The following is a 12,500-nucleotide window of genomic DNA, read 5'->3' as shown; positions in this document are numbered from 1 at the left end:
GGAACAGCACACTATTCTTCCTCTTTTCATTCTTCTTTCATTCACATTTTCTCTCTCTCTCTCTCTCTCTCTCTCTCTAGCTTTCTTTCTTTCTCTCTCTCTCTCTCTCTCTTTCTCTCTTCTTTTTCTTCATTCAATGAGATCCTCGAATGTTAAACCGATCGAATGATCCAACTATTACCGGTTAAATAAACATAGCCGAACGAACGCCATTAATTCGATCCTTTCTCGTTTCTCAATTCGATCCTTGAAATTGAAACGATTTGAGATTTCCTCTGTGAAAATTTTACCATCACTGATTTTACGAGAGAAACTTCGCGAGCTTTACTACGAAGCGACGGCATGACGGAGTAAGTCCTATACACCAAAACGTCGGCGACGAATACGTTCGGCATTTTGTAACGATGAGTTGTTCTCTAATTCGAAATCCCATTCTCGTTTTACTGTTCTAATTTCCTTTATCTTCGTTCACGAACATTATCCTCCCTATCGTCGAACGAATTCCTTTTTCAAATAGTTTAACAACAGAACTCGATTAAAGAAAGAAAAGAAAAAAAAAGAGAAAAAAGAAAAAGAAAGAAAGGAAAAATAAAAGAATCAAGAAAGAGACAGAAACAAAAACAAGTAAAAAAAAAAAAAGAAAAGAAAAAAAAAAGAAGAGAAAAAAAAAAAGAAAAGAGAAAGAGTTCACCACGATCGAGACTAATACACTAATAAAATGGGATAATTATTTTTCCAAAATAAAAAGAATATGTCCATATATATATATATATATATATATATATATATATATATATATATATATGCATATATTCGATAGATTAGACAATAAAGGAAAAACTTTTTGGAAGTAATCCAACAAGGTAGTTTCTACACTCGAAGTACCTGTGGATTCCACCACCTTACGTAGTGATAATCGTGAGATCAGACTTTCACGATATGTATAAAATATATAAATATATATACATAATATATTTATATACATAGATATACATATAAACATATATATATATATATATGTATATATATAAACCTAAAGATAACTGATAAAATTTTATCTATTATATATTACAATATATAAGAATTTCTCTCGTAACGAAGATCACGAATTGTCTCTCGTTGTTTTATCGTCCTTATATGTCCAATTTTACTCGCTTATCTCGAACCGGAGAAGCGGTAGTTTCGGGCCACGTCGGTGAACGAACGGCGAGCGACTGGCTGTCTGCTCGAGTTTCCACACCAGCTCGAATCCCGAAGACTCGCCGCGCGCTCGAGAGGGGTTGTAAGTGCGGAAAGGAGGGAGCTTTCCTCCCTACATCTATTCTCTCTCCCTCACTCTCTCTCTCTCCCTCTCTCTCTCTCTCTCTCTCTCTATTCTCCTCAACCCTCTCGCGCACCCATCGCGCACGCTGCCTCCGACCAACCCCTAATTCTCGACCGTACCACCACACCATTTCCCCTCTCCTCTCTCTGCCTCTCTCTCTTTCTCACCCTCTCTATTTCTATCTTTCTCTCTCTCTCTCTCTCTCTCTCTCTCTCTCTCTTCGTTTTACTCTTCCTCTTCCTCCTCCTCCTCCTCCTCCTTCTCCTCCTTCTCCCAACCAGCCGCTCTACGATCCTTTCCTTTTCCGCTCGCTATACCAAAGCCTTGAGAACATGCTGACGCCAACTAGCCCGATGCAACGAGACCCTTAATTATCAATTACTATGTCTACCACCCCAGCTGTCTAGCCTTATCATTGTTTCGACACGATTCTTTTTTCCTATTCCTATTTACGATATCAAATCATTTGATGAATTCATAAATTACACCCTTTGATATTTCTATAATATTTGTTATCCTTACGTTTTATTAACGCTATTTTAATTTCGTTTAACTTCGTTATCAATTGTTAATATTAAAATTTTGTTGTCGTCGTTTTATCGATACCCCGAATTTATTGTTATTTCTTATCTTTTCTTTTTCTTCTTCTTTTTGTCGTTACTGTTGTTGTAGTCGTTTTCAAATATTCATTTTATAATTAGTATAATATAATTATACTTCTCATATTGCATGCGTAATTTGGTATTATGCGGGACGACAAATTGGGTCAACTCGTCACGAGGATTTAACTTTAGCCGTGATAAAAGAATAATAAATAAATCATTTATGTCGGTGTATAATCAAAATAACATTACGCTTCTCTGAATTATATCCATTACGTTTTATTATGTTTATCTAAAATTTTCACCATTATCATTTTCTATATCATAATAACTATTTAACTTTTAAATTGAAATAAATGTTATATATTCGCATAGGTAAATCATCATAACAAATTATGATATTATCACCATCGTGGCTTTTCTGTTTGACAAAATTATAAATTATTCTATGAGCTAACGTTAAGAAACTTGTAGGAATTTTGATAAACGCCTCTTGATACTCTGTTTACAAAGTATCGGACGAAAGCGAGAGCTGTTTGTTGTCTTGGAAGTGATCGAGTACTTTAACTTTGTCTTTAACTTTAACTTTAACATTGTCAACTGCTTTTCCATGCGTCGAGTCTACTGTCCTCCAGATAGAACGGTTAGTCGATCTAAACTCTGAACCTTCGTACAACTCAAAGTCACATCAGATAGCCAATGAGACGAAGGGTCACGTTAAAGTGTTGTCTTCAAACATTGAGAAATAATTTACTCGAAGGAAAATATTTTTTTTTTTTATCCTTACATGATATCAATACTAAGAATTATATGAAAATAATACATTCATTTAAACGACTTATTATAAATTACGTAAAGTCTCTTCTATTTTCTATCCTTAAACAAATATAAATATATGTGTATATATGTGTATGTATTTATGTACAATAAAAGATAATACAAAACGTGATATGTTCGTAAAAATTATTATACGAATTAAATAAAGATTATTCATTTATCCAAACGTTTTATTCGATTACGTAAAACGTAAATCATATTTTGAATTTATTTCTAACGAGATTAAAGCGAAAAATTATTTTGCTTCCGTTCAATTGATTTATCAAATTACGAGATACTTTTTTTTCTCTGTTTTCTGACAAAAAAAAAAACAAAAAAAAAAAAAAAGAAAAACAAAAAAAGAAGAAAGAAAAAAAGATAAAGTACCAAAAGTACAAAATGTAATTAAATTTTCTACAATCGAGAAATTATTTTTCAATATGAAAATTATATGAAAATAATATTATTATATTAGTCACTTATTTAATTGTCTTATCACATTATGAGAAGAGATCATTCTGTCTTCTCTTTCTAGACAAGAACAGTAGATGCCCCAAGGATGTCTCGTGGGACACCCTAAGGATGTAGGGAATGATAAGCGGTTTCGCGACAATAGCTTCGTGAATACCAAAGGCGTGTGCACAGAAGGTATCTCGGGATACTGAAACGTGTGTAATGCGTTATAGAGATGTCTCTGTTACTCATGAACACGTCCTAAATCTTATTCCATCAAAATAATGTTTATCCAAAGAAATTTTTATCGTTTAATCGATTAAATTTAATCTTTTAATTGGATTCGATCTTAATATTTTTTCAACTTTTTTTTTCTTCTTCTTTTTTCTTTTTTTTTTTTCTTTCTTTCTTCTACAACTTGAAAATGATCGAATGTATCCAATTGAAATGGATTCAATTGATGCAAATTTATTTATTTCTTTGATTTTTCTTTAAATCTACTTGAAATATTTGATATTTATATTCGTAAAATAAGCGGACCATGGTGTATCACGATATTTTTATTTCCACGAACGATCAAGACGATACTTGTCCATTAGACTTTACCATTCAATTTCACGCTAGTTTCACGCTTTTACATAGTAGGATAGTTTATTCACCTATTTTGTCCGATCCTTCCTTAAATGATAGCTCGGTTAGATGGATAGAAGACGATAGAAGACGAGCTTAGATGAAGAATTCTTTTCTTTACCGAGAAACAGGAATGAGAAATAGAAGAATAGTGAAAGATAGAGAGAAGAGAGAGAGAGAGAAAGAGAAAGAGAAAAAGAGAGAGAGTTGAATTCGATACAAGGAAAGAATTTCATTTTGGAACAGATCGGAAAATGTACCACTTTCGGATATATATATATATATATATATATATATATATATATATATATATATGTCTTTCTCTCTGTCTCTCTCTTTTATCTATTCTGCGTCTTGGACCAAATCGAACCGAAGAGAATAGGCTTCCCCATGGCTTACCTATATCTATTCCAGTCTCAGAAATAAAATTAAATCAAAATTAGAACAAAATTTCCATAGATATAAAATATATTAATCGAAAAATTAATATTATTGAAAAAATATAGAAATACATTTTGTTCGTTAAATATGAAATGATAAAGGAAAAAAAAATAATTTACAATGAAATAGAATTTATATCGAAAAAATATAACGTCCAATCAAATTCGAAATAGTATCTATTAATACAAATAGCTAATTGGATTTACCAAATGTCTGAATCAGCGTTTCCTGTTTACTGTCTAATTCACTCTCGTCTCGAATTACCTTCGTGATACGAATGTAGGTTAAGGTCTCTGTTCTCTCACGAACTTGGACGTGGAGACATTTGATATGAAACATGGAATTGGAATAACGCACTATCTATTATCTATTGTTTCGAATATACTATCTTCGTTTAATATAACGTAGTAATATATATATATATATATATATATATATATATATATATATATCTTTACATCTAACGAATACATAAATTTCATAATAATGAAATTCGTAATATCTAACTTTCTCATTAATCTTCCAACAATAAATATTATTAAAAGTTAATATCTTCGAAAGCGTTGAAGTTTAATCACTTCATAAATATTACAAAGTTTTCTTTTTTTCTTTTTCTTTTCTTTTCTTTTTTTTTTTTTCTTTTCTTTTTTTTTCCTTATAATTAATTAACTTCGAAAATAAATAAAATGTATTATTGTATTAACGATAAGAAATATTAAAATAAAAGGAACAAGCAATTAAATGATAAATTATGAAATAATAAATAAATTCTTGTCAAATAATTATGTATCATTATTTTTTTTTTTTTTTTTTTTTTTTTTTTTTTTTTTTTTTGATAACATTTAATAATGTCTTAAGATGCATCTGTTCGTTTGGTTAATAGATACGTACGTTAGATATTCATCGAGTATTTGTCGCTTGTTATTCGAAGGAATAAATATGATAGAATAGAAATAAGAAAATGAAAGAGGAAAAGAGATAGAAATAGAGATAGATCGAGAGAGAGAGAGAGAGAGAGAGAGAGAGAAAATTAACCGCGAGAGGAAATAAAATGACGAATATAAAACGTGTCAATATAGAGTACGACGATCTTTAAGATCTTGAAATTGATCGAGGCTCTATGAATTTCGATGGCTTTCATATCTTATCTATCATAGAAGTATCTATACACACACACATATATATATATATATATATATATATCTTCGTCATTCAGAAAATTCATCTATCAATATCGAAAAAGAAAGATATGATATTTCATAGGTAGGAAAAAATCAGCAGAAAATTTCTATCGAATATTCTTCGTGACTGGTAGTCGGCTCGCATGAACGAGTGCCTAAACGATCACAAAAGAATGCATTGCGAATAAGAAGAAGAAGAAGATCTTTTTTCTTTCGTAAAAAAGAAAAAATAAGAAAAGAAAAGTAAGAAGGAAAGAAAAAGAAGGAAAGAAAAGAAAAGAAAAGAAAAGAAAAGAAAAGAGAGAATTTATGGATAAAAAGGATCGATAGATCTATTCTATTCTAAGCTTATAGAGAAAATTAATCATCCCTTGGAACGTCGCAATATTGATTCGTTTGTGTATGTGCGTGTGCACGTCATCCTATATATACATATATATATACATATATATATATATATATATATATATATATATCTTTATATATATATATAGGATAATTGTAAACTACCTTAGCACCAAACACATCGATCGCTCGAATAATATCCCACAATTGGGATCTCGATTTGCCATTTCACCGAGAAATTCATTAGCCTAGGAATGGATCAGTCGTTGGTGTGCGTATCTCTCTTTCTCTCTCTTTCTCTCTCTCTCTCTCTTTCTCTTTCTCCCTGCGCGTGTGTGTGTGTGTGTATGTGTGTGCACCAGTTCCAATACTCTCACGCTACAGAGAATGATCTTAGATCGGTTGCTTTGCCTTAGGCTAATCTTAACTTCAATGAGGCGTCCTTGACTCTAAACTCCTTCCAAGGAAGAACTTCATCGATAACGATTTATGTATCGACACTTTTCGATTACGAATGAAAACGAAAACGTAAACGTATTCTTTTATCTTATTATTAGAAAAACTTTCTATTCAAAATTATTTCTTTCGTAGTAAAAAGTTTTTCAAATGACCCAAACTCGAACGAATAATCATTAATACGCTTAATTAATTAATGATATGTATCTAAGCGTTTATCTTTTAAATTTTATATAAAAAGTTTATATATATATATATATATGTGTGTGTGTGTGTGTGTGTGTGTGTATGTGTGTGTAAGAAAATATATTGGCTTCATTACTTTTATAATTAACTTTGACGGAATAAATTAAACGTAAGTTATCTACGGAACGTCTTACTACGTCGATGGCTTTTATTAGACTGACTAAGAACTTTCTTGCGTGATTAACGTTTACGTTACGTTCCGTTTTTTCTCCTTTCCCCCACCCTCCTTCCCCTTCTTCTTTTCTTTCTGAAAGCAACGAAGTCTAATAGAAACCGAACGACATGTCTTATCTCGTTATCAAAACAAAACAGACGTAATAACCTTGACGACAATAATATTATCGTAATATTCCACATTTAACAGTATTTGCATAGGTATCTGTATACCTCAACAGAATACTGTTTATTATGTACAATATAATATTAATAACGAATTAATCATAACAAGCATTGTTAACGTTATCATTCGTTTCCCTTTAATATTACGATGAATAATAATTTTTTGAAATAATGAATAGATCGTAGTGAGAAATCTGAGAATGGAAAATGGAATGAAGGAGAGAAAAAAAATAATTAAAGGAAAGAGAAGTTTTAATTACAAATTGAAATTAATTTGTAATTTTTACGATAACTCTCTTTAAAAGATAGTTCTTACATAGAAGAAAGTCTCTGAAGAATTCTGAAAGAAACTTTGAATATCTAAAGGTAAAGATCCAAAGATTTGCCTCTATGTAGATATAATCCTTATCCCTTTTTAGCATACTCCTTTTACCGTATCCTTTCCTCACTTTACTCCGTTTACATCCCTAACTTGTTGTCCAAACTAACAATCTCTAACTACCACGTCATCTTTTTACAACTAACGAGATACTTCTTTTCTCAAATTTTAATCTTCCAACTTTAATCTCCTATACCTTTAGCTATATAATCCTTAAGAGTAATCATATAAAATCTTTAAATCTTGTATTTCCGTTGCTTGCTCTTCACCTCCCCCAGCATCCACCATCGTTTCCCTATTCCCATTTTATATAAACTCTCTGGTTGTAGGCATCAAATATAATTTGACGATTTGCACGAAAATATCTTTTCCTCGTCGTATCGGAAACAAAATTAAATGGAAGAAAAGGAATTTTAAAGGTAGAAAAAAATTACGCAATCATCAGGTAAAAAGTAATCAGAGCTTTTTAATAAACACCCACTCTCGTCGTAGATCAGAAAATTTTTTCACAAACGTTATTATGACATAGAATTAGCAATAGCACAACGATAGATATAAGTTTACAAACTCTCGGCCACATCATTGCTCTAATTTGTTTTTCACTTTTTTTTTTCTTTCTTTTTTTTTTCATTTGCTCATCCCTTTTCTCCTATTTTTTATTCCTTTTTTAGGTTTTTATTTTTTCGCTCTCTCTCTCTCTCTCTCTCTCTCTCTCTATCTTCATCGAATGCGAATAACGACTAACTCTGTAAAATCAACATTGCTCGTGTTCGCAAAACCATTTTGCTTGTAAACCTTTGAAGAATTTTAAACGAATTTTCCTCTAACGAACTACATTCTTCAACCACGTCTCTTCCTATTTTGTAATACTGAAAATATGTGTGTATATATGCACATATATATACATATAAATACGGCATGTACTACAAAATGAATATAAGAATTTTTATTAATATACGTTAACATCAAGACTTCCAATATATGTTTATATATGAGTCTATGGTTTGTAATAAATTCGATAAATTTCAGAAAAAATTTTATCCGTATTTCTAAATCTACAAATTTCTAAATGCCTAAAATAATGAGAGATAAATCTCTCCGTGTAAATTCGTTTCTTAGAATAATCATTTCTCTCAAATCGAGGGTTAATGAACAGTCGATTAGAAATAATTGAAAAGTATCATATTTATCTGTTTTTTTGGTGGTGGTGGGGGGGCGGGAGGCTGGGGGTTGGGGGGGTGGGGACATGTAAAAAAGGGAGCTTGATAAAACAAAATACGAATAAAATGAAAAAAAAATGAAAAAAAAAAAAAAATAAAAAAGAGAGAAAAGAAAAAAAGGACGAGAAGAAGGAGAGATGTAAGGTCCTTGATCATACGATGATCCTCGTAAAACTAATGGATATTCGCATTAGTAAAGCCGTATCAATCTCACGAGCTATCGATCCTCGTCACGTCCTGCACTTAATGTCCGCCAATAAGTAGTAATGGTCCCACAGATGGTCGGAGAGGGAAGGAGAGAGTGAGAGACAGGGAGAGAGAGAGAGAGAGAGAAAGAGAGAGAGAGAGAGACAGAAACAGACAGACAGACAGATAGAGTGAGAGAGAGAGAAAGAGAGAGAGTATGGAATGCATTAGAGGACATGGAGTAAGAGCCATTTCATGGATTAAACACAGGTAACGGTGCTTTAAATGTAATTCGAGCAAAAGGGATTTAGAGTACCGATAGTCAACAACTCTCGAACGAAGTCGAAAGCTGTTGGTTTGAAATGTAATCAAATTATTTACGAGACTTAAACGTTAATAAGTTTTATTGCAAGAAACGAATGCTTACTAAGAGACACTCAAAATTGATTCTTATTTAAATTCATTTCAATTTTGTTAACTTGTGTATTTAATTGGTCAAAATAAGAAGAAGAAAAAAAAAAAGGAAAAGAAAAAAAAAGAAAAAAAAGAGGGAAAGAAAAAAGTAAAATGAAAATAAAAATGTAAGGAAATAAGAGAAAACAAAAAAATGCGATACTGTTAATAAAGATGATGATAAAAAGAGAAAAAGAAAAGAAAAGAAAAGAAAAGAAAAGAAGAAAAAAAGGAAATAATAAATACGATCAGATAACGAGCCTAGAAAAGCATCTTCGAAGCACAGAATTTACTGATATTCTTATATCTCTCTCTCTCTCTCTCTCTCTCTCTCTCTCTCTCTTTCTCTCTCTCTCTTTCTCTCTTTTACTTATTAAACATAGAAACGTGAGCTTGAATATCTAATTTCAAAATTAAAATGGTTGCCTCGTCAGTATTAACCTCTCTGTTTCTTTATTCTAACGTAATATTAATATAATGAAATAATTCGTTCAAACGTAGAATGTAATTAATAGATCAGCCATAGATAAATTTCGTCATTCGCACGATTAATATCCGAAAGATTAGAATAATATTTTCAGTTTTTCCTTTTTTTTTTTTCTTTTGCTTTTTTTTTTTTTTAAATACAATTTAATTTAAGCCACACACATATGTTAATTACATTAATGAAAAATTCGTATTTTCCTCGTTAATCTAAATCGATCAATGAAAAAAATAATTTTTATCGGACAACAACGAAATTCGATAAAAACAATTTGACGTCGTCAGAATTCATATTGTCTATCTAGCACTCGGTATTCCCCGATATCGATGAGCGCAACGTTTATACGTTCAAAATTGATCGGCCGATAAAAAGTTCATAGAAAAAAAATAGCCCGACATGACGCACGTAGGCGAATAATTTAAATGGAAAAAAAAAAAAAACGATATTTTACTTTTGCACGGGCCTTTTATAAAAGGAATGGTTTTATATTAATAATGCGACATATTTTAATACTCGTGTGCTTACGTTTTAGTACGGATGATGTACATGGTAGAACAAAAGTTTCTAATTAATTTTTGAAAATCAATTAATTCTTTTCATTTTTTTTCCTTTTTCTTTTTTTTTAGAGACTTTTTAGGATAATATTTTTTTTTATTTCTTATTAAAAAAAGAAAAAAAAAAAAAGAAAAAAAAAAGAACTATAAGCCCCAGGAACTTAGATATAACAAATTCGAAACTTTTAGTCATACTCCGTGTAAAATAAATAATTCCAATTTCTTTCTCTTCTTTTTCTTCTTCTTCTTCTTCTTCTTTTTTTTTTTTTTAATCATTAATTCCAAAGCATTTGACCTATTTTTCCCCGAGGTAAAATATTTCGATATTAAGACGAAAACGTAATTCACAGGATTGACACATTTCTCTCTCTCTCTCTCTCTCTCTCTCTCTCTCTCTCTCGGTATAATATGGCATTTACTTTGTTTCGTTTTCACGAAAGAGAGAAGTTAGTCTTTTGGATTTATTCCAGCAGGCAAGTCATTGAAAGTTGAAAGAATATCGTATATTCGTGATGTAAAAATTGCTTTTTCCATTGCAACTCGTTTCTCAATCTTTTCTATTCTTTTCTTCTCTCTCTCTCTCTCTCTCTCTCTCTCTCTCTCTCTATCTATCTATCTATCTATCTCTCTTTTTCAGGCTTTCTCTAGAAAATAATTTACACAGTGACATCTCGACGCTAGATATCAACGAGATATGTAAATGTAATCATTCTGAATCTTTTCGTCTCTCTAACATTGAATACCGTGCCTCCAGTATGGCTTCATTAATCTCAAATTAGATCGGCAAAGGTGCCCCGTAGGATGAACGGATACAGGAAGGAGGAGCGAATGAAGGAGAGCCTGAATGCCGTTCGTACGAATGGATATACACGATCCTAGAGAGATGAAAAAAAAAAGAAGAAGAAGAAGAAGAAGAAGAAGAAGAAGAAGAAGAAAGAAAAAAAAAATGAAAGAAAAAGAGAAAATAAAAGAAAAGGGCCAAGAAAAGGAAAAAAAAAGAAAAGAAAAACCTACGACGTACGTATCTTTCTATCCTTTCAAGAACGTTCGTGTCAGGAAGAAAGCGAAAGATTGCGGAAGAAGCCGGATTAAGGATTGCAGTCGTCTCTTTCTCATGTGAATTCATCGGACTTTGCGCGTTGCTACGGGGGAAAAAAAAAAAAAAAAGAAGAAAAAGAAGAAAAAAGGAAAGAGAGGAAGAAAGAAAACTAGAGGAGAAACGGGACGAAGGAAAGAAAAAGAAGAAGAAGAAAGAAAAAAAAGAAGAAAGAAGGAAGAAGATCACGGAAAAGAGAAGTGGCAAAAGTCAAGGAGCATCGGAACGTTCTTCTAGCAGACTTTAATGAAATCGGTGGATCAGGTATTTATGGAGGGGCTTCTCGAGATTCACAAGTACCGAACATCCTTCTCTAGGTCCTCTCTCTCTTTCTCTCTCTCTCTCTCTCTCTCTCTCTCTCTCTCTCTTTCTCTCTCTCTTTCTTTCTTTATCTCTCTTTCTCTTTCTCACTTTCTCACCTACAAATAAACATAGATATAGATAGAAAGATATTATACATACACGTGGGTGTACATTTTGCCTTCATTTTACTTTGAAATATTTTGTTGTCCGGCAAAGACCAAGTCAACGTTCAACTTGTTCATGAATATGCTGATTATCACGCTTTCTGATATGCTAATCATCGAGAATCACCTTCTCCTTAGAGAATTTACTCTAAAATACAAAATTTCCTTATATATATATATATATATATATGTATATGTATAATGGATATACCGAAGAGTTCATTCATTTTCATTTTCTCGCTTTAATTTTTACAAAGGTTTAATAAATGCCATGTTGAAATATCAAATATTAAATTAATGTTACCATAAAATAATATTTTAATGAATGAAATTTAATTTGACATTTCGAGAAAATATATTTTCGATTTAAAGGAAAGGAAAAAAAGAAAAATTAAGGTCAATGACTTATCTTAAGAGCGTTTACATTTAACTCACTTGATAATAATATAATATATCTTAAAACAGTTGAAATATTTAACCAACAAACGTTATGATAGGAAAAGAATGTGATAATGGTAGATAATTATTTAGAAATACATGATAAGAAATTATAAAACAGTTTTCTACGTTCTCTGTCATCGATAATTCAATCGATAAATATTTATTTCGATGTAATTCAATGAAATTATAAAAAAAAGTCTTAAATATTCAACAAATTAGAATGACGATATATAAATTCTTTACAATATTACAAAATTTATTTTATAATGAAAATTATTATCGATTTTCTTAATCTTATCGTCCGTTGGCTATTAGATATAGAAATTGAGAATTTGACGAAATTACAGGGATCTGAATTTTTTATTGTTGGTAATACACAAAAACAGT

General features: G+C 31.0%; 1 protein-coding gene across 10 annotated transcripts in view; it reads right to left on the bottom strand.

Annotated features, from left to right (window-relative positions):
- LOC124432107 (dopamine D2-like receptor) overlaps positions 1–1,225 on the bottom strand; it is a 143,348-nt gene extending 142,123 nt beyond the window's left edge. Inside the window, exons 1-3 of one of the 10 annotated variants that reach the window (XM_046980700.1) lie at positions 1,073–1,207; positions 886–929; positions 1–504 (exon numbers count right to left, since the gene is read on the bottom strand). The exon at positions 1–504 is cut by the window's left edge and continues 905 nt beyond it. The gene's annotated coding sequence lies outside the window, so the exon portion shown is untranslated. Of the gene's footprint in view, positions 711–885 lie in introns of those variants that run through there. The other 9 variants (XM_046980702.1, XM_046980696.1, XM_046980699.1 and 6 more) reach the window with 9 other exon arrangements.
- Positions 1,226–12,500: the final 11,275 nt, after the last annotated feature.

Source organism: Vespa crabro, chromosome 23, assembly GCF_910589235.1.
Source record: "Vespa crabro chromosome 23, iyVesCrab1.2, whole genome shotgun sequence".
Classification (NCBI taxonomy): domain Eukaryota; kingdom Metazoa; phylum Arthropoda; class Insecta; order Hymenoptera; family Vespidae; genus Vespa; species Vespa crabro.
This window is presented reverse-complemented; position numbering and strand designations above follow the sequence as displayed.